General features: G+C 46.4%; 1 protein-coding gene across 1 annotated transcript in view; it reads left to right on the top strand.

The window, feature by feature from the left end:
* The window catches only part of INTS11 (integrator complex subunit 11), a 255,809-nt gene that overhangs the window by 82,730 nt on the left and 151,918 nt on the right, over nucleotides 1–21,161 (top strand). The gene's annotated exons all lie outside the window — the stretch shown is intronic.

The raw sequence follows: 21,161 nt of genomic DNA, 5'->3' as shown, positions 1-21,161 counted from the left end.
ACCCTCTGTTTCACCACTGCCACCTCTGTTTCACCACTGCCACCCTCTGGCTCACCCATGCCACCCTCTGGCTCACCCATGCCACCCTCTAGTTCATCACTGTAGATTATGGGTGGAAAAGCACACCTGCCCTGCCTCAACTGACATAAATGAATTAGGGGCTGATTAATGTGTTTCTGAATTTGAACTTCCTGGCTGGAACCTGCTTCCTTATCTGTAAATGCTTTTTCTGAGCCTGCTGTGAGGGTCAGAGCAGGGTCATAGAATAGTTGCAAGTAGGCAACTGAACTCTGAAGGGGCCCCTCAGGAAGCACTACAGGGAATGGTTACTAATGATAAAATTGAACTTTTGCACCTGCTGAGTGCTTTCAGTTTTGCAAAAATCCAAATATCCAGCAGCATCCACAAAAAGTAATCCTTCCAGGCACTACAGGGAATGGTTACTAATGATAAGATTGAACTTTTGCACCTGCTGAGTGCTTCCAGGTCAAGATCCAAATCAAAGTGACCAGCACATGAAGAAAGCACTGAGAGGAGCCTGCTGGACAGGAACAGGAAGTTGGAGACTGTGGGGCACTTCCTTCCTCCCACCCCCCCCCCCACCCCAAAATGGACCCCTTGCAAAAAAACAATGCAGGCAAATGTCAACCTGAGGAGTTATTCTGATAAAAATCATAATTTTCAAGGTTTATGCTGCCTGCTGGTGGATTTCTTGTGCGAAATTGCAAATTTTGCAATCTCGCAATTGCGAGATTGTCGCTGCCCGCCGCATCTACGTTTTCGCAAGTGTTTACTCCAGCGAAATTGTATAGTATGCTAGTTGGCAAGTGCGACCAAGCAAAAAAATCCGCTTCGCACGGATTTACGAATTTTCGGTAAGTTCGCGAGAGTTTGCGGATTGCGAATTTACCGAAAATCCGCAAAATCCGCGAGCGGAACGGATTTTACGCCCATGCTTATTCATTAGGCTAGCCTTTTTTCTTTTTTAGGTCTCGCTGGCGTTGCAGCGCGAAGCGCTGCCGCCAACAAGACTTATAGTCACCTTGCTAGGTCCCAAGGGAGTCAGAGCTGTGCACGAGCCGCTCCAGACCTGGGCACGAGCCGACTCAGGTCTGTGAACGCGCTTCAAAGTGGAGCAGCATGTGCGCGTTTGTAGCACGTCGGGCGCCGCAAGACCAATTATCACAGCATGAGACTCCACTTCCTCAAGCGCCGCAAGACCAATTATCACAGCATGAGACCCACTTATCACAGCATGTCAACAGGCGCCTCAGGCTGCTGGGGCCTCAACTATAATTAATGCACAGTTGAGTGCTCCAGCAGTGTGGGGCGCCTCTCGGCATGCTGTGATAATTAGGTTGAGCTCTCTCGCGCAGATTCGGTTATGTGGACGCGCACAGCAAGTCCGCCACTCAATCACCCGCGCAAAACACAGGAGCGCACACCCCCTCCCCCTACAACTAAGCCCCACACTGCACACATAGACATGTGCACACACACACACCCACATTCCCCCTCCCCCCCTCCTCATCGTGTTCTTTCCGCGTGTCCGTCTCGGCATCGGCATCATGCTCCATGTCTTCTCCGGCGATCCTCCTCAGCTTGCGTGCACGCTCACGGCGACGGCGTCTCGTGCGCTCTCACCTCGTGCACTACTCATGCCTGAACCTGGGGAACGGGATAGTTTTTGCGGTGTCTCGCACTGGTGCCTTGTCCCACAATCTGTGCTGGTTCTTAATGAAGTGTCCTCCTGCGTTTGTTAACAATGCCTCGTTGTGGAAGGCCGCAATAGCAGCTAAGAATGTGGCCCGGGCAGTTGCTGTAGTTACAGAGAGGGTGTGGTTAGGGGAAAGGTAAGGCGAGCGAAGTGAACCGACAGGAGTCAGCGCGTCACCTGTCTGCTGCTTGGGAGTTTCATCGCTGACGCCGGATCTCTGCTCTCAGGGACAGCAGACATCACTGCCTGCTGCGCGCCTTCCGCCTCGGAAGGACGGGTTCTTAGAGTCAACAGATACCTGTGTGTGTTTAAACTCTGCAACAAACTGCCCGGAAGCCAGTAGCTGTGTGTTTTTAGATTTGATGAGTAATGGCGCTTGTTTGCTCTGCTCAGCCCTGCACTGATGTACTGACACACGGCTGCAGCACTAGTGAACCAGCACGAGGCACACGTGCTACAGCAGCACATCACAGGCTGACCATAAAGGTGCACTTGAGGGACCACACATCACCGCAGGAGTAAGCTATACATCCTCTACTATTGTATTGTTTTGCTCATTGTGCTGAGCAGGATTTTTAAAGCATCGACTTACCTTAACTCTCATGTTACCAGGGCTTTCGTGGTGAAAAGCGGAGCAGCACCTTTGTTCCTTTCACCCTTACTGTTGCCATGGCATTTCTACACTCTGAAAGGCCAGGCGCTCTGTGAGAGGGCAGGCACACCGAGAACAGCCTTATTTCCAACCTGCAGTAGCGACGGTGTGGCCAGGATTTGTATAACAGATCCTCAGTCCACACGCCATTTTGACATCGCTTTTAGTATATTTAACCTCCGGGAATCTGTGGAACAACACAGCACAGCAGCTCCCTTGTCGGTGCCCTCTCCATACGGACAGTTTGGTCTCTTTGCGGCCAGAATTTGCAGGGCAGTGCATCGGACCCTGTGAAATATTTTCACGGAGGTTTACCCTGGTGCGTCACCCCTCCAAAGTCCACTCTCTGGCAGCAGACAGGACAGCAGCTCCTCTTGACAGCTCTAACCGGGAGGAGGGCAGTTTCGTCCTCTGGAAGGGCAGGATAGATCCCTGGGGGAGAGAGAGACAGGCGCGTCCGTCCTACCTGTACGAGTTTGTCTTGCAGGAAGAGGGCTGGGTGTTCCCTGCTCTCCTCCCCCCGGTGGGCCAGCCCAACGTGTTTCACCTGCGCCCGTCAGTATAGAGCCACCGCCGCCGTGCGCCCCATACCACAGCATGCCCTGCTAGAGCATGCGGCCCGGAGCACCCCAGGTCCGGCCTAGCATCCGACGCCATGAAGAAGACACACTCCAAATCAGGCACCCTGACCCGGCTCTTTGGAAAGAAGCAGGCCAACGACAACCTCTTTGCCCCAAATCCACCCTGGATCCTACCACAGACTTCCAGCAAAGGAGACAAGAACACCCACGGTCAGTATAGCATTTATCATAAATCCCTCCTTCCTTACTTTTTTTAAATAACATGTTCCTGTTTGCTTTTCCACCCTTGTGGAATTCTCAGTGGTGTCATTCAGTGTGTTTTGGTCTTTAATGATTGTCTTTTGCCTAATTATGTTTGTTGGCCTCGGTCGTCTCCGGGCTCTCAATGTTTCTAGGTCTGTGCGCAAGCAGCTAGTTAATCCAGACGAGCTTGTTTTTTTTTGGGATTCATTTCCCGGCGAGCAACTAAATCAAACGAGCATTTTTTTAGCTAGTTCTTGTTAATTTCTGCTGCTTGTACAGGGAAGCTTGCTTGGTGGTGACATGTGCTGTCTAATCTGTGTCTCTTGTTGAAATTGGTTAAAATATTTTTACAAAGCAAAAGCCAGAACGTTTGACGTTGTCAATACTTGCTTAACGTGTGGGTCTGAGACTGTTTCTTTGTGGCCTTCTGGCTTCCTCCGTTCTTGCCTTAGGGTGGTGCTTTACATGCCAACTTAGGTTTACATTGTTTAAATGTGTAATCTCTTCAAAAGAAGACCTTCCCACTGTCCTATATGTTGAAGAAAGCAAAAACTTCAGTCCTGTAACACCTGGCCTCAAAACGTATCCTTTAATTCCAACTCAGAGTTTTCATTCCTTTCTGAATTTGCCATTCTCTGTGTGCCAGGGGTTTTGGATTCAGATCAATATGGATGAGAGAGACGATTGTGAGACAATATGGCCTCGTCAATGGAAACAAGGGTGAGGCAGGAATGAGAGTGAGATATAAGGTTGTTCCTATAGCGGCCCAGCATGCAGCAAGGTACCATCAAAAGGGCACATTTTTAATCAGCGGTGTTTACATTCTGGGGGAGGGGATTTGGTGTGGGGGCAGGGTACCCCATCCAAATTCCTTCGGTATAACCGGAAGAAATTTCAGCGGGCAAAGCATGTCATAAAAAGGAAAATGTGTGATTTTACCAGTCAGTTAGAATGAAACAGCACAGTACTTCTATTCTAACCTGGAAAACTAGCTTGGAATTGTCAGTGGTATTACTGTAAACATTCAATAACGGTATTTCACCTGGGACGTTTTACCAGCTAAAAAAATTCGGCCACCTAGAAATGAGGGATAAGGTGTTAATGACCAGCTAATTAAAGATGGTCCATGGACACTTAACTAAAAGACTGATGTAATCTAAGGCAGAACAGCATTTTGCAGTGTTTGTGTCAGGACTCTATTATGTGTTTTAGTGCTGCATGCATTATAGGCCCGGTTTAATACAACTAGTGTTGACTTAAGAATGTGCAATCCTATGCTGTGCATCTGAGGTGCAAGTAAAAGACCTTGAAACAGAAGAGCGGGTCAACTTGACATTTTTAGGGTGAGCCTTCGTGATGCAAAGGGTCGGAGGTGTTAGTAAGCATTAGCAGAAGCATGCAATAAAGCCACATTTGAAAGGTGGCAGCTGCCAAACTGAACTCGGACTTCCTGTCCTTACAGTTTAGTGGGTTACCACCTGTTGCACAGAACTCGCAGGGCACACGTGTTTATCAGAGGGGCTGGACACGTTTCATCATTCCAATGTCGCTGAAAGCAGTTTCGTTGATTTGCACAGTGCTAGCACCTGTTGTCTGTGTCTGGCGTGAGAAAGCGCTATAAAAGGGTGTTATGAATTGTAAAGTGCTTGTTACGGTAACTATTAACCCTACAACGGTCTGCTTTCAACCAGACTGCAAATCCCTCGCCAGCACAGCCCCGGCGGAAGCCTTACACAGTGCCCGTGCGTTAATACCCGCAACATACACGGTACAACACCCTGATATCTGCAAATAGAAACACAATAAAAGTCTGACCTTGTTCTTATCCTTGGGTCCAGGGACCCCTTCATGTTCGTAAAGCCTTCTCAGGGGTGTCACTCACTGCTTGGAAAATTAAATAATATGTTTTGTTATTTTCACTTGATATAGCGCAATGAGAGAGCGCAAACTGAGATAAATGTATGAGTACATCACACTTACCTATAGTAAGCACAAGTCATGATGAGAAATGCCATGAGTGCTAATAGTATATGAAATTATATTCTAAATGTATAGCTAATATAGAGATTTAAGTAGAAGTGGAACTAATACAGAAATGTGTGACATTATATGATTTTATTAGACGTGATTATTTTGAATCTATGTCGTGTAGCTGTTAACATATAAGATGGTCTGTGGTAAAACGCAGAACGTGGTAGGCCTCAGGGCCAGAGCTGGAGCTAAAAGGGAAGGTGTTTCTTTTCACGACACAGATTGTTTAACGTTTTTGGTCATTGCATTAATGGGCCATGATTTAGAGTAATGTTTTCTAAATAATAGAATAAGAGTTTTAACATGCTTTAATTAAATGAAGAAATAGAATGCTATAATCATAATGTGAAATATTGTAGGCCTGAAATGTTTTAGCATTGATTTACACGTACATGTCTGGGCTGGGAAATGTTGCAAGCCTTTTTAGAAGTCTATGAGAGTTGGGTTCTTGGCGGCAGATATCTGTCTGCAACAGGAAAGGGGGGATCCAATTATAAGTGAATGAATAGAGGTCTGTTCAGTAGACGGCCCAGACATGGAGGAGGGTTCTGGAATGTTTAAGGGGTATCAGCGGGCCGGAGAAGAGACTGAGAAGCAAGGTCAACTCTAACGTCTGAGGCCCAATACAAAGCATCATGGAAAAAGCCTGAAGTTGCACCACGTGAGAGGCGTTTCGCAAGGGGCGTCTCAAATGTTGTTGACTGTTTTGTATTAGGGACAGCACCCCTGGGTGGAGTTAGAGCAGAGACCTGAGGACCCTTTAGAGAGCGGATGGGTAGGCAGTGAGGGGTCATGACTGGAGAACTTTAGGTTTTCACCAAGAGACTTAGAGTGGGTGACTTCCCTTGGGGGTCATTCATTGCTGACACCTTTGTTAGGTTGGGATTTGGTTAAGTAGGGATACCATCTAGAACAGGGTAGGGACGCCTAACCTGTGTTTGTTTTCCTCCAATCTAAATGAAGGAGCGATATGCGTCTATGCTGATAGCTTTGCTATTTTTAGAACTTGTGTTAGTGATTTCTGTTGCTCGTCTGAGGGCTTTTCGAGAGCACATGTATGTAATTGGACCTGTGTATCTCGTGAATCTCATTCTGAGATGCTTGTATTTGCAGCTCATTATATCTTTACAATAAACTTTTGAAACCTAGAAGTTGTCCGTGATCTTTGAGAGTAGAGTCCTTTCTTGGGTGAACTAATTTGCAGATAGGTGTACTGTTTCCTTCCAAGACAGGCAATAAAGGTTCAGTCGACCAGATCGAGGTTTGGATCAATAGATATAAGGTATCGATCAAAATCTCGCCCTTTCAGTTGGTAGCAGAGGATGGTTGCCTTCTTGAGGACGGTGACCTAGGCCAGGTTAGCTTACCCCAAGGCCCCTAGAAATCGATGATCGGAAGAACAGCCCGCAGATGAAGATCCGGATGACGTGAGACAGAAAAAGCAGCAGTATCGGTTGAGAGTGAGTATAAAGGGTTATGCGTGTTAGATTGCGGTGTTTTTGTATTGTATCTATGTTGTAATGTCTGGCGGAGTTGAATGTCTGTAGAGTGACTGTGGAACAGGTTGTGAGCGCGCGCAACCGGTGGAAATCTTAAGTTCAAGGAGAGCTTAAGTGGTTCGGGTGTATCGGACACCCAGAGTAAATTGTCAACTAGTGTGAAGGGGGTCATGAGGTACCATTGATCACCCGAGAGACCGAGATAGGGGGAACGTAAGAGTGAGTGCGTGAGTAACGGACGCTGGTCGGAAGTTACTGTGTGTGTAAGTAACCTATCAGAAAGACGATAGACATCTCGTCAGTTGTGTTGACAATTACAGATAGACTGTGGACGTACAGTCGAGAGAAGTGACCGCTTGGTCGGAAGTAGTCATTTTTCAGTGTATGAATGGGACGCATGCATAACCGGGAGACGAGTTGAGAAAGGAGGGGTGCTGCTGCGAAGCGGAGAAAAGAGACGTCAGGTGGTGTCGCGCAGTGATTGGCTGACCGGAGAAAGACCGCGCTGTGATAGGCCAGCTAGCGAACACGTCATACAGGGTCGCGACGTGATTGGCCAACAGGAGAAAGACCGCGCTGTGATAGGCCAAGCTAGCAAAGCCGCGACAGGATTGGTGGATTGTCATCAGGAAGTAAACAGAGTAGCGAGGCTGAATTTTGTGCGCATAATTATGAAGTGTTTTAAATGGTTGAAAGCGCTGTTTAAGAAAGAGAGGCGAGGATCGTATGAAGGGGAAGAAGCCCCGCCGGAGGGTACGCCAGCTCGTTATATGGCAGTAAATGTTGGGTTGCATACGATCCTTTGGATATCAGAGTGGAGTAAGATTACTGAAGGAAATGAGGAACTGACGTTCCCGAAGTACGGGACGTTCAGATTAGAGGTGTTACATCGATTGAAATCAGTCATGACCTCAAAGAGACCCTTGCCTAGACCAACCCAGTTTGAAGCCCTTGAGGCATGGCTTAGGGCAGCGCATGAAAGGAATATGAACAGACGACAAGAAAGGGTGAAACGCTCGGTAAGGGCAGTACAGGATGCCAGGTGGGATGCGGATGCTAAAAGATGGAGAGTGCATAATTTGGAAATAAATAAACTGTACCCAGTGTTAGAGGCGCCAGTAAATAAAAGCCCCCTAGAAGAAGATGACGAGAGTGAAACAGAGGACAGCCTGATAAACAGATTACTGACAGACAGGCCACCCCCGTATAATAGAGCAGGGGGAGAGGTCGAGAATACTGAAGGAGAAAAGGGGGGCAATGCAGGAGAGCATAGACCGCTTCCCAGTTCAGAGTGGGATCCTGAGCCAAAGAAAGAGTTGCTCCAGCCTAGTCAGGTGCAACAGGTAGTCGGTAGGTTTGTGGTACAAAGAGCGCCGGAAACGGAAAGCGCCACATCCTACCCATTGCCAGATGCACTACAGGTACCTGTTACCATAGGTCCTATAATATCGATATATGACCAAGAGAGAGAAAAAGGGGAAGAACGGAAACGGAAAGACAGAGAAAGAGCAGAGCAGGCAAGGAGGAACGATACCACTAATTCCCCAAGTCAGATGCCGATACCCAGAGAGTGGAGCACCCCGATGCACACAGCAGGGGACCCAGGAGGAGATCCTGGGGGCCCTAGATGGCCAATGGATCTGAGGGGATCTGGACGAAAATCCTTTCAAGAGCTAAATGAGTACATGAAGCAGTGGGATGAGGCAGTGAAGGCTCAAAAGTGCATCAATGCTGCAGAAGCAGAAAGGGAAAGTCAGGACAGCAGAGCACGAACTCACTGCGGGGCTGGGGAGAGTAGCCCGGAGTGGGACTGTAGAGGGAGTAGGGGAGTCACCCATTGGGCCCGGAGTGGAGGTAGAACAGACCTGGAAAACGGGGGCCCCGGGAATGGAGGGGTGGCGTGCCCAATACTCAGTGAAGGGGAGAGGAGAGCGCAAGAGTACAGGAACAGCTTTAAGTGTCCACACTGTGTGCCTGGCACCAGAGAACAGAATGGGAGTTGTGAGAGGTCGCACCATAGTCCCTGTGATGACAGAAATGAGCGCAGCCCAGGGAATATGGGGAACCAGGAAGGATCGTATCGGATACTGAGCGATACGAGGCAAAGGGAGTGTAGCGACCAGAGGGAAAATAACAGAGAGATGTGCGGTGAGAGGAGAGAAGAAGACGAGAGTGGGCAGAGAGAGAGTAGGGATAAAAGGCCCGTGTTCCATCACCTTCCAAGATTGGATGGCCGAGCATGGGACCTGGAGAGATGGGAGCAAGGGAGGCCACCCATTAATTCTCCTGAACCCAAACGCAGAGCTCGAAGTTGGGATGGTAGGGAGACCAGTGAGCCCCCTTCAAAAGACATATTGCGAGCTGAGATAAGAGCCAAGAGACTTGATGTCTCCAGCTTAAGGTCAGATCTGGATGACATGGTAGATGGTACCCTGCCTTTAGAAAGAATGGAAATGTATGAACAGGATGAAATACTGTATATGGCAAAGGACATCACACGAAAGGCGAGAGCAGTCCATGAGAAGTTAGTCGAACTAGCAGGCAAATATATGGTGGACTTGTCAAGAACCAAAGCATTACAGGGTAACCACAGGCTACATTACTCAGATCGAGATCTAGATGAGAGGAGAACGATTGGGCTGAAAACACACATAAGGGAACTGATTACTGGAATAAGGACATGGAGGGCACTAGATAAATGGGAAGAGAGGTGGTCCAAGAAAGGGACCGGCAGAAGAAGCATGATTGGTATAACACCAGGACAGCAGGGAATAGAAGCTTACCCTTTGCGTGAAGTTGCCAATGGGAGCTATGTACATGTCCCTTGGAGTAGGGGAGATTTAGCTGCTTTTACCACATCTTTCCCCAAGTTACGAGAGAGCCCCGTGGAGTGGTACAAGCAAGTCGAGAGGTTTGTAAAGATCTCAAAAGTCCTATGGATAGATCTGAACACGCTGTTTGACATTGTAGTACCAGGAGATCTGTGGACGGCATGCAAGGTTAGCGCTGAGTGGCCCACAACGGAGCCAGAGAGAGATGCTAGGACTAATGGGCCGTCCGAGATCGTGATGGCAAAATTCGAGAGAGTGATGACTTGGCTGAAAGAGAAGGTGCCAATGCAAGACATAGATTGGGTCAGAATAGACAGAACGAGACAGGAACCCAAAGAGACAGTCCATGAATATTACGAGAGATTGCTGAAGGCGTTTAAACAGTATAGCGGCTTGGATGTAATGGATCCAAAGGACATAGGGCAATTCGTGTCCAAGTTCGTCCTGGGACTGAGACCGGATATTAGTTTAATGATTCAGCAACACTCGATTTGTTGGCAAAGTAGACCCCTAGATGAAATACTGAGATATGCCAGGTACTGCTGTGATGAGGTAGACTCCAAGGCTAAGAAACTAAAAGAGAAGCTGATGGTGGTACAATTGCAGGCAGCAGGAAAGGGGGGACCGCAACAACAGCAGCAAGGGACAGGTACAGGAGGTAAGAAGCAGTACAGTCAGAACAAGGGTAATGAGGAGAGTACTACCTTCAGACCCAGAGTAGACATAGCTACCTTGAAGAAAACGACTAGGTGCCACCAGTGCAACGAGTTGGGGCATTGGAAACGCGAGTGCCCTTACAATGTAGAGATCGGAGAGCAAGAGATAGAGGAGGAAGAGGTCCAGAGCGCACCTATGAGAGGGGCGACGCCATACCAAGGAAAGGTGCTCAAAGGGGGGGGGGCTCCTCCCCGAGCCCAGTTCCCGCAACCTCCTCGAGTAGGGAGTATGGGTAAGACCTATAGACAAATGCCCCTGTTTGTGGAAGGTGAAGAGTGCTATTATGTGGACCCATTAACCGGACAGAGAGTGGAAAGAGAAGACTGCACCCTTGGGGCAGCCTTAGAGGTAGATCAGAGGGGACCCTATGTTGAAGCAGAAGTAGCAGGGTGCCCTACGACATTTCTGGTGGACACAGGAGCCACTAGATCCACGATCAGATCAGCTGCAGTTCCAGACCTGCCCATGTCTGGAGAGACCATACAGGTGGTAGGGGTCGCAAACAGGAGAATAACCAGCCAATTGACAGAACCGGTACAGGTGAAAATAGGGAAGTACAGCGATGAGCACCAATTTGTGGTTTGCGATTCAAGCCCTGTGTGTCTGCTAGGAAGAGACCTGTTGTGCAAATTGAATTGTACTATATATTGTACACCCCAGGGAGTGGAGGTATTGACTAATGATGATGATGCAGATTTCAAAGTTGCAAACTCAAGAATATGTGTGGAGCTGTACCCTACTTTGACAGTAGACGAGCTTCCCTGGGATTTGAGAGAGACAGTGGCATCAGAGGTATGGGATTTCACTGGGGAAGAGATTGGATTGGTCAAAGGGGTGGACCCAGTGAAAATTGTAGTGAAACCGCATGCTGAGTTCCCAAGAACACCCCAGTATAAATTGACTCCAGAAACGATTGCAGGCATAAAACCCGTGATCGAGTCCATGATTAAACAGGGAATACTGAAAGAAATCGTGGGTAGTCCATGCAACTCCCCGATTATGGGTCTGCAGAAACCAAATGGGAAATTTCGGATAGTGCAGGACCTTCGAAAGATTAATAACATAGTCGTTTCATGTTGTCCAGTGGTACCGAATCCATCAGTGATACTGTTTCAGATTCCATTCCAAGCTGAGTGGTTCACCGTGATAGATCTTTGTCAGGCTTTCTTTTCGATCCCTTTGGACGAAGATAGCCATTTTCTTTTCGCATTTAAGCTGGAAAATCGTGTCCTAACATGGTGTCGTATCCCTCAGGGGTATACAGAGAGTCCATCGATCTTTAACCAGCTTCTGAAGAAAAATCTTGAAAGTCTAGTGCTGCCCCAGAAGTCAGTTCTGGTCCAGTACATAGACGACCTCCTTGTGGCGTCAGAAACAGAAGAAGCTTGCAGGGAAGATTCCATTGCTTTGTTAAATCACCTAGCTGCCAATGGGCACAAGGTGTCCCCGGGAAAATTGCAGTACTGCCTGACAGAAGTACAGTACTTGGGACACAGAATTGAGAAAGGCAAACGAAAGGTGTCACCAGATAGGATAGAGGCGATCATGAAAATGAAGGCGCCTCAGACCCAGAGAGAGGTCAGGATGTTCCTAGGGATGGTGGGTTATTGCCGACAGTGGATCGTGAACTTTTCACTGAAAGCAAAGCCCTTGCAAAAACTGACGCACAAAGAGGTGAGTGATCCGGTACCATGGGACAAAGACTGTTTGATGGCATTCTTACAGCTGAGAGAGGACCTGTGTCGTGCTCCGGCATTGGGAATGCCTGATTACAATAAACAATTCTTTCTTTACTGTTGTGAGAGAGAAGGTTGTGCGTTGTCTGTGTTGGTCCAAATCCATGGGAATGCCCGTAGACCAGTTGCTTATTTCTCAGCTACTTTAGACCCAGTAGCCGCAGCGTTGCCCGGATGTCTCAAATCCGTTGCTGCAACGGGTGTCAGCATTGAGAGATGTGAAAATATCGTCATGGGGCACCCGTTAGAGGTGTGCGTGCCACATTCTGTTGAACTGTTGATGACCAGGACCAAAACACAGCATCTGACCAATAGCAGGCTCACGCGCTATGAGCAAGTTATTCTTGCTGCAGAGAACGTGACCCTCAAGAGATGCTCTGTTTTGAACCCTGCTACCTTAATGCCACTTCCAAATGATATTGATGATGATGATGAATATACAGACCATGACTGTCTCGATGTGACTGAACTATGCACCAAACCCAGACCCGACATCGTAGATGAGCCACTGACCGACCCAGACGAAGTTTTCTTTGTCGATGGCTCATGTGTAAGAGACGAAGTTGGGCAGTTGAGAGCAGCTTATGCTGTTTGTACAATTGAAGGAGTTGTGGAAGCAGGGTGCCTGGAAGGAGTACACTCCGCTCAGGTAGCCGAGATTATTGCCCTAACACGTGCTTGCTTAGCAGGCAATCAAATTCGAGTCACCATCTACACCGACAGCCAATACGGGTTTGGGGTAGTTCATGATTACGGGCAGTTATGGTCTCAAAGAGGGTTCATGACTTCTTCAGGCTCTCCCATTCGCAATGGAGAGTTTGTGCGCTTGTTGTTAGAAGCATTGCAATGTCCAGCAAGTATCGCAGTTGTAAAGTGCATCGCACATACCAAAAATGAGGACTTTGTTTCGAAAGGCAATAGATATGCTGATGAAGTTGCGCGGTATTGTGCAGAACAAGGTTACTCTTTCACAGAGGTGGATGTGGGTGGAATAAATGTAAGAACTGAATTAGCCATGATACTGGAAACTGTTGATACTTGGGATGAATTGTCAACCATGCAAGAAAATGCTCCTGATTCAGAAAAGGAAACATGGGAAAAGGCAGGATGTGTAATGGGTGAGACTCATTTTTGGGTCTCAGCAGACGGCAGAGCAGTGTTGCCCAATGAGATGGTGAGTCCAATGGCTAGACTCATACATGGTCCCGTACACTTAGGGAGAGATGCTATGCTGAGAGTGTTTAGACAGACTTGGTACAATCCTAAGTTTAGAATAGCAGCAGAAGCAGTGTGCCAGCGTTGTGTGACCTGCCAGCAGCTGAATGTAGGGAAAAGAACACCAGTTGCACTAAGTCACATAGGAAGGTCTGGAGGTCCATTCAACAGAATGCAGATAGATTTCATTGAAATGCCAAGATGCAACCGCCTCCGCTATGTCCTGGTGGTTGTTTGTGTGTTCTCCAGATGGGTTGAGGCATACCCTACACGTAGGTGCGACACCCTCACAGTGGCTAAGTTACTGCTTAGAGAACTTATCCCTCGGTTCGGGGTGCCGGCCTTTTTGGAATCAGATAGGGGAACACATTTTAACAGCGAGCTTGTGAAGATGATTTGTGTTGCACTGAATATAGACCAAAAACTCCATTGCAGTTACCGACCAGAAGCCTCAGGAATTGTGGAACAAATTAATGGCACGATCAAGTCCAGAATAGCGAAAGTTTGCTCCTCAACGACCCTGAGTTGGCCTGATGCCCTGCCGTTGGTACTCATGAGCCTTCGTAGTACCCCAGACAGAAGAACAGGGTTGTCACCACATGAGGTGTTAATGGGGAGAGCAATGAGACTGCCATCTATTCCAGCTACTGCACTGTTAAATATCACAGATGATATGATCCTGGACTATTGTAAGGGGCTGTCTGACGCCATGCGTTCTGTGTCCCTTCAGGTGCAGGCTGCAGAGGTTCCAGCGTGCCAGGGCCCTTGCCATGACCTGTATCCTGGGGACTGGGTCCTGGTGAAGAAACATGTGAGAAGAAGCTGCTTGGATATTCGTTGGCGTGGGCCCTACCAGGTCATCCTGATCACAAGTACAGCTGTAAAGGTGGGAGGCCTGCCCAACTGGATACACGCGTCGCATACGAAAAGGGTTCCAGCACCTCTGGAAACAGCTCCTCTCTCGGATGGACGTCCAGCTGAGGACCAAGAAGCCATAGAGGGGGCTAGCCAAGCTGTAGAGGTGCCAGTGGAAGCAGGGAACGAGTCTGACCAAGCTGAGGACGGTCAGTACAACAGCGAAACAGAAGACGCTACAGAAGGAGAAGACAGCTGGGAGTACGAGTCTGACCCTGACAGGTCTGAAAGAGAGCGAGAACAGACCAGAAGGAGAAGGAGTAGAAGGGCACGTGGAGAAGCAAATTGGCCACAAAGAAGAAGTTCTAGCCTGAGGTCAACTCCAGAAGCAACCCTTCCTCCGATATCAGAAGACTCAGACCCAGAAGAAGGTGCTCAGGGCGCTGAGGCACCGGACCGAAGAAGGTCAAGAAGAGTGCGTGTGCCTAACAGAAGATACTCCACACCTGAGTGGACATATCTGGCGACAAATGTCTGTGAAACCGGAGACAGGGAGGATCCGAGCGGTGGTGGTGTCCAGTTCTGAGCCCATTATCACCGTGGAAATACAACTGTTGGTACCCGGTGTCGAACAAGAAGGGTCACTAACATTCGTGCTCCCCAGACCTCCCCGCCTCAGCAAGTTAAAACACATGTTTCTTACAGAATTGAAATTCCCCGACTTTGGTACCACGATAACAGCACATGAAGAGCATACTCTTCGCATGGAAATATTGAACTATGCTATTGAAGCTGCAACCACAAATCTAATAGTCGATTGTTAAAGGACTTTGTAAATAAGGCAAGCAGAAGAAAAGAAGATTACCTAGCGCCCAGGAAGCAGAGAATTTTAGGGAACCCCTTGAGTGGATGGAGAAGGGCTAGGGTTGTCTTTTTGAACTGTGAAAGGACTTTTTTTGCGAAAAAGGCTGTCAGCCTCCAGCTGTGTGGATTCTAAAGACAAAAAAGGATTGAAAGAGACTGTAAAGGAACGAGAGGAAAAGAACTTTTTTTTGCAAAAAGAAAGGGAAAAGCTAGATTGTCTGACGAAATGGAGGCCGGCACCCCGAACCGCAGAGCTAAATGTATAATAGGTACACTAATAGTAGGAGTGATAATATTAATAGCTTTAGTGGTAACAATTTCTTATGTAAAGGGACATGAGGAAGAGGTAAAGGTAACTGATGCGAATTCTGTAGTAACACTTACACCCACTGTTGCAGGTGAGAAAAGGGAAAACACTCAAGAGAAAGCGTTATTGGCTGCAGAAGCCCGCAGGTTACATGTAGACGAGTCCCAAGGAGACTTTAGGTCAAATGCTTATGCTAAACTTTTGTATGAATACGTGGATGCCATGGAGGTTAAGGATTGCTACGTCTGCATGCAGTTGCCTGCGTCTGTAGATGAAGGAATTCGATATCATCACCTCCCTCTGACATATGGCATTACATGTAGCTTATTGCTTAGTATATTTTATGAGAGAGATAGTTTTGAATACTATTTCTCCAATTATGATTCTGTGTTGCCAGAAGTCCCGAATTATAAGCAGATGAATAAATGGGATTACTGGAAGAGTGAAGACAGATTGGCCAAGTTCTTCATTCCTTGGATTACCTTAGATACTTCACATGCCCGTAGAAATAATCTGACATGCAAGGTGTCAGAAGTCGAGAAAAAGTTCATAGGGCAGGTGGATGATCGTTACAGGAGACAAAAGATTTTGAAAAAATCAGGACAAGGGAAATTAGATTGGACCGAGGAAGAGAAGTCACACAAGAGAAAGGGTAGTAGTGGTCCAATAGCTTTAGATAAAGCGCAGAGAGGAAAGTTATGTCTTCACCGAGCCAAAACGTATTATGAAAATGTATACGTGGGTGAAGTTGACTGTGAACATGCTTTTAATTTAGAGTACTACACTAAGGATTTCCTGAAGGGAATGCAAGTGATTCCAAATGTGTATTTTGTATGTGGAAGAAATGCTTACGTGAGACTACCTGACAACTGGTATGGATCATGTTACTTGGCAATTGTCTTCCCCAAAATATATCATGCACAAGACTTATTGATCATTGAGGGCCAGACATCATCGAGGGGAAGGAGAGATTTAGGCGATGCAGAAATGGTTGGAGATGTCTTTGGAGCTATGTTCCCTCTTTTGGGAATAATCCTTAATGATGTTAAAATTAGACGACTGGCAACAGTTGTCGACAGGTTGTCTGCCAGCACTGCTCAGTCCTTAATGCTGGTAGAAGGAGAGATGCAATCGATAAGGGCTATGGTTCTTCAAAATCGGCTTGCATTAGATGTCTTATTAGCAAAAGAGGGCGGAGTCTGTAAGGCTTTGAAGGTTCAGGAATGTTGCACTTACATTCCAGACCTTTCAAAACCCCTTGAGAAAGTTATTAAGAACATAACTAATATACACAAAGAGATCGAAGACTTGAGTAGAGAAAATGTCTGGGAAAAGGTGGGCCACGGAATGAGTACAGTTGGAGGGTGGTTTTCCACCTTAGGCAAAAGCTTTATTTGGTATATCCTAAAGCCTATCATCATAATATTGATCTGTGGGATAATATTGTGGGGATTGGTGAGGGTATTCAAATGGTACAGAGCAAGAAGGTCCGAAAGGGCCCAAAGAGAACAGTTGCAGAGATTGGCTGCCATACAAGATAATCAGTACAGGAGCCTGAGAGCTCTGGAAGCGCAGAGAATGCCAGCAATAACTGCAGTTTAAATGTTAGTGATGACCCCGAGAGGTCATCAAAGGGGGGAACTGAGAGAGCGCAAACTGAGATAAATGTATGAGTACATCACACTTACCTATAGTAAGCACAAGTCATGATGAGAAATGCCATGAGTGCTAATAGTATATGAAATTATATTCTAAATGTATAGCTAATATAGAGATTTAAGTAGAAGTGGAACTAATACAGAAATGTGTGACATTATATGATTTTATTAGACGTGATTATTTTGAATCTATGTCGTGTAGCTGTTAACATATAAGATGGTCTGTGGTAAAACGCAGAACGTGGTAGGCCTCAGGGCCAGAGCTGGAGCTAAAAGGGAAGGTGTTTCTTTTCACGACACAGATTGTTTAACGTTTTTGGTCATTGCATTAATGGGCCATGATTTAGAGTAATGTTTTCTAAATAATAGAATAAGAGTTTTAACATGCTTTAATTAAATGAAGAAATAGAATGCTATAATCATAATGTGAAATATTGTAGGCCTGAAATGTTTTAGCATTGATTTACACGTACATGTCTGGGCTGGGAAATGTTGCAAGCCTTTTTAGAAGTCTATGAGAGTTGGGTTCTTGGCGGCAGATATCTGTCTGCAACAGGAAAGGGGGGATCCAATTATAAGTGAATGAATAGAGGTCTGTTCAGTAGACGGCCCAGACATGGAGGAGGGTTCTGGAATGTTTAAGGGGTATCAGCGGGCCGGAGAAGAGACTGAGAAGCAAGGTCAACTCTAACGTCTGAGGCCCAATACAAAGCATCATGGAAAAAGCCTGAAGTTGCACCACGTGAGAGGCGTTTCGCAAGGGGCGTCTCAAATGTTGTTGACTGTTTTGTATTAGGGACAGCACCCCTGGGTGGAGTTAGAGCAGAGACCTGAGGACCCTTTAGAGAGCGGATGGGTAGGCAGTGAGGGGTCATGACTGGAGAACTTTAGGTTTTCACCAAGAGACTTAGAGTGGGTGACTTCCCTTGGGGGTCATTCATTGCTGACACCTTTGTTAGGTTGGGATTTGGTTAAGTAGGGATACCATCTAGAACAGGGTAGGGACGCCTAACCTGTGTTTGTTTTCCTCCAATCTAAATGAAGGAGCGATATGCGTCTATGCTGATAGCTTTGCTATTTTTAGAACTTGTGTTAGTGATTTCTGTTGCTCGTCTGAGGGCTTTTCGAGAGCACATGTATGTAATTGGACCTGTGTATCTCGTGAATCTCATTCTGAGATGCTTGTATTTGCAGCTCATTATATCTTTACAATAAACTTTTGAAACCTAGAAGTTGTCCGTGATCTTTGAGAGTAGAGTCCTTTCTTGGGTGAACTAATTTGCAGATAGGTGTACTGTTTCCTTCCAAGACAGGCAATAAAGGTTCAGTCGACCAGATCGAGGTTTGGATCAATAGATATAAGGTATCGATCAAAATCTCGCCCTTTCAGCAATGACTCATATCGGCTGCTGTATCTGGGCGCTTAGACAACATAGCACAACCACAACTAAAATAACCAGGCCGTCAAGAGTTTTTTAAACTAAACAAAATCTGGACAACTGCGGAGATGGGACGGAAGTGGATTCCAAGCCGAGGGGCGGTGAAGAGTGAGATCTACCTCCGACTCTGGAAGAGCGGAGGGGGGAACGGTCAGTCTCGCTTTATGGCTAGACCGAAGAGTTCTGGTAGAGCAGTAATGACGTCATTTATCCTCTATGTTCTTGGGGGCTCTGCCCATCAAAGACTTGAGGCAGCAGACCTTAAAAACAGGGCATTTCCTCACCGAAGCCAATGTCGGGTTCTCAGAGTAGGAGGCGGGTGGTTACTTACCTGGCGTGCAGCTGAAGTCTGGACAGTGAGGGGTCATTGGCGGCCATAAGCATTGGCATTGTCAAGGCGACTAATGATAAGGGCATGTTTAACATCCTGGCAAATTGGCAATGACCCACAACTGGGGAGGACTGACCCAAGAAACAAAAGAAACAGAACCGTACAATCAGGTAAGTGACGGGCCAGCACTGCAGGTTCCAGCTCTGTTGCCCTAAACACAGCTCTTCCAACACAGTGAGCGTCCTGGGGCCTTTTCGACATTCACTGGGCACTGGTGCACAACAAACAGCGCAAGTGCTCGTTTGCACAGCTGTCTTTTGGTGAAATACAGAAATTCTTAGCGCTTACTCTATTCCATATTGCACAAATGTGTTTTTCACCGTTGCAAAAATGAGGTAAATAGTTTGCGAAACATTTTCATAGTTTGATTGCAAATGATTTTATGTTAAATAATTTGGTTTTAACGAAGGAAAATATATCATTAGTGAATATCCACTAGTAAAGAAATTAAGCAAACTAATTTTACAGTTTTTATGAGGCTTTAAGAGTTTATGCTTTAACGTAATTCATAATCAACGTAGTTTCCTTTTTCATGTTTTAAAAATGAATAAACTATAGATTTCTGTTATTTTTAATAGGAACACACAAAACATTGAATCTATTCATTTTCTCAATGTTTGCCCTTGTGCAAAACTAATTTATGAAAAGTGTAGCAGTGCCAATCGTGCTATCTTCGTTCCGTAATAAAAAAAAGCACCAAATCTGTTTTCGTACCTGTATGAAATGTATATAAGATGGCTACTTGATGGATGATGTGAGTGCTGCCCATTACAAAGCCCCAATAACCTATTAAATATGTTGCACAACCCCCACCTTCTTTTAGTTCTCACAACCCTTTCGTCCCTTTTCTCCTCATTAGTAATACAGATATTTCCAGAATTTCTCCTAATTTAAACACTGCAAATAACTCCACATTAATACTTTTTAAGTTATTATTGCGTTCAAAGCTGCTGTAAGAACTTCCTGTTACAGGCAGGGGGCAGCACTGATCTGCAGGTGAGTTGAGACAAGACCCAAATTACGGGTCACCCCATATTCAAACACACTCAAGACAGGCAGGGATGGACCTGAGACACTCAGTATTTGGGTCTGATAAACCAACCATCAGACCGTATTATTACATTATTTGCAGTAGTAAATAGGCTAGGCCCAGCCCCCACTTACCTGTGACCAGCCCACCGACCAGTCCAGCCTTTTCAGACCCGGCTCTTTGGCCTCGAGGCTCACACCTACCTTCAGTGTGTGAAGAGGTTTTGGTGCCAGGTCTAGGATGTACAAGATGCCACTGATTATGATTGATTTATAAATCAGCCTCAATGCTGCATGAATGTAGCACCCTCTGTTCGGCCTCACCCAGTCCTCTGTCTATGTAGCAGCCTCCGTCATGTGTTCTTTAAGCAGCTTGAGTTAGGAGTACACATAGCAGCTTGAGTCATATATGCACATAGCAGTGTAAGTCATGTGTGCACATAGTAGGTCCAGATATAATTGCGGTACATTGGGTATGCATGTAACAGCCTCACTCATGTATGCATTTAGCATTGGGAGTCAAGATTGCAATCAGAAGCATCAACCTTCTATATATGTTACTTCTTCAGTTATGTACCCACGTAGCAGCCAGCCTCATTGCTCTATGCATGTTATAGCCTCTGCCACGTGTGGTTGTAGAAGCCTAAATCATATGTATGCATGTGTAGGTACTTATATAGAGCAAACCTTGCAGTGAAGAAACAGAGCACTCTATAAATACCATTATGTGAAGGGTCTGGAGATGATGTACAAGATAGCGTACATCAAGTGTGGATGACACAAATACATTGTAACACATTTTAGGTACAGGAAGATTAAGTGATTTGCCAACAACCATACGATTTTGAGTCTAGCACTGAGGCTGGGATTCAAACCGGAGGTTCCAGAACCAAAAGGCAGAAATTTGCATTCCTAGGACACATCCCCTCATATATGCATGTCTGCATCTCCTTTCATGTATGCATGTAGGCGCTCCTGTCGTGTGTGCATGAAGTAGTGTTAGTAGTGTGTACATGCGTTACCCTCTATTGTCTGTGCATGTTTGTATATAAGGACAAAGGCCAGTGAATACTGAAGTACTGGGGACACCTATTCTACTCTGCAAAACTACACTCCATGGCACTGTATTGTACGCCAATCCACTCTACTCTTTACCACTCCACTCTATACCACTTCACTCTACTTTAAAACAATCTACTATATGCCACTACACTTCATACTACACCACTCTAAGCCACTCTTTTACAATCTACACCACCCTACTCCACTGCAAAATAAGCAGCGCCACTCTATGCCACTATACTCTACACAACTTTTATCTACACAACAGTGCTCTAAATCACTTAATATACACATAATTCCACTGCACACCATACCCCATATTTACACTACACAA

The sequence above is a fragment of the Lissotriton helveticus genome, chromosome 5_1 (assembly GCF_964261635.1).
Source record: "Lissotriton helveticus chromosome 5_1, aLisHel1.1, whole genome shotgun sequence".
NCBI lineage: Eukaryota > Metazoa > Chordata > Amphibia > Caudata > Salamandridae > Lissotriton > Lissotriton helveticus.
The sequence above is the reverse complement of the archived record's forward strand: the minus strand, read 5'-3'. Positions and strand labels throughout refer to the sequence as shown.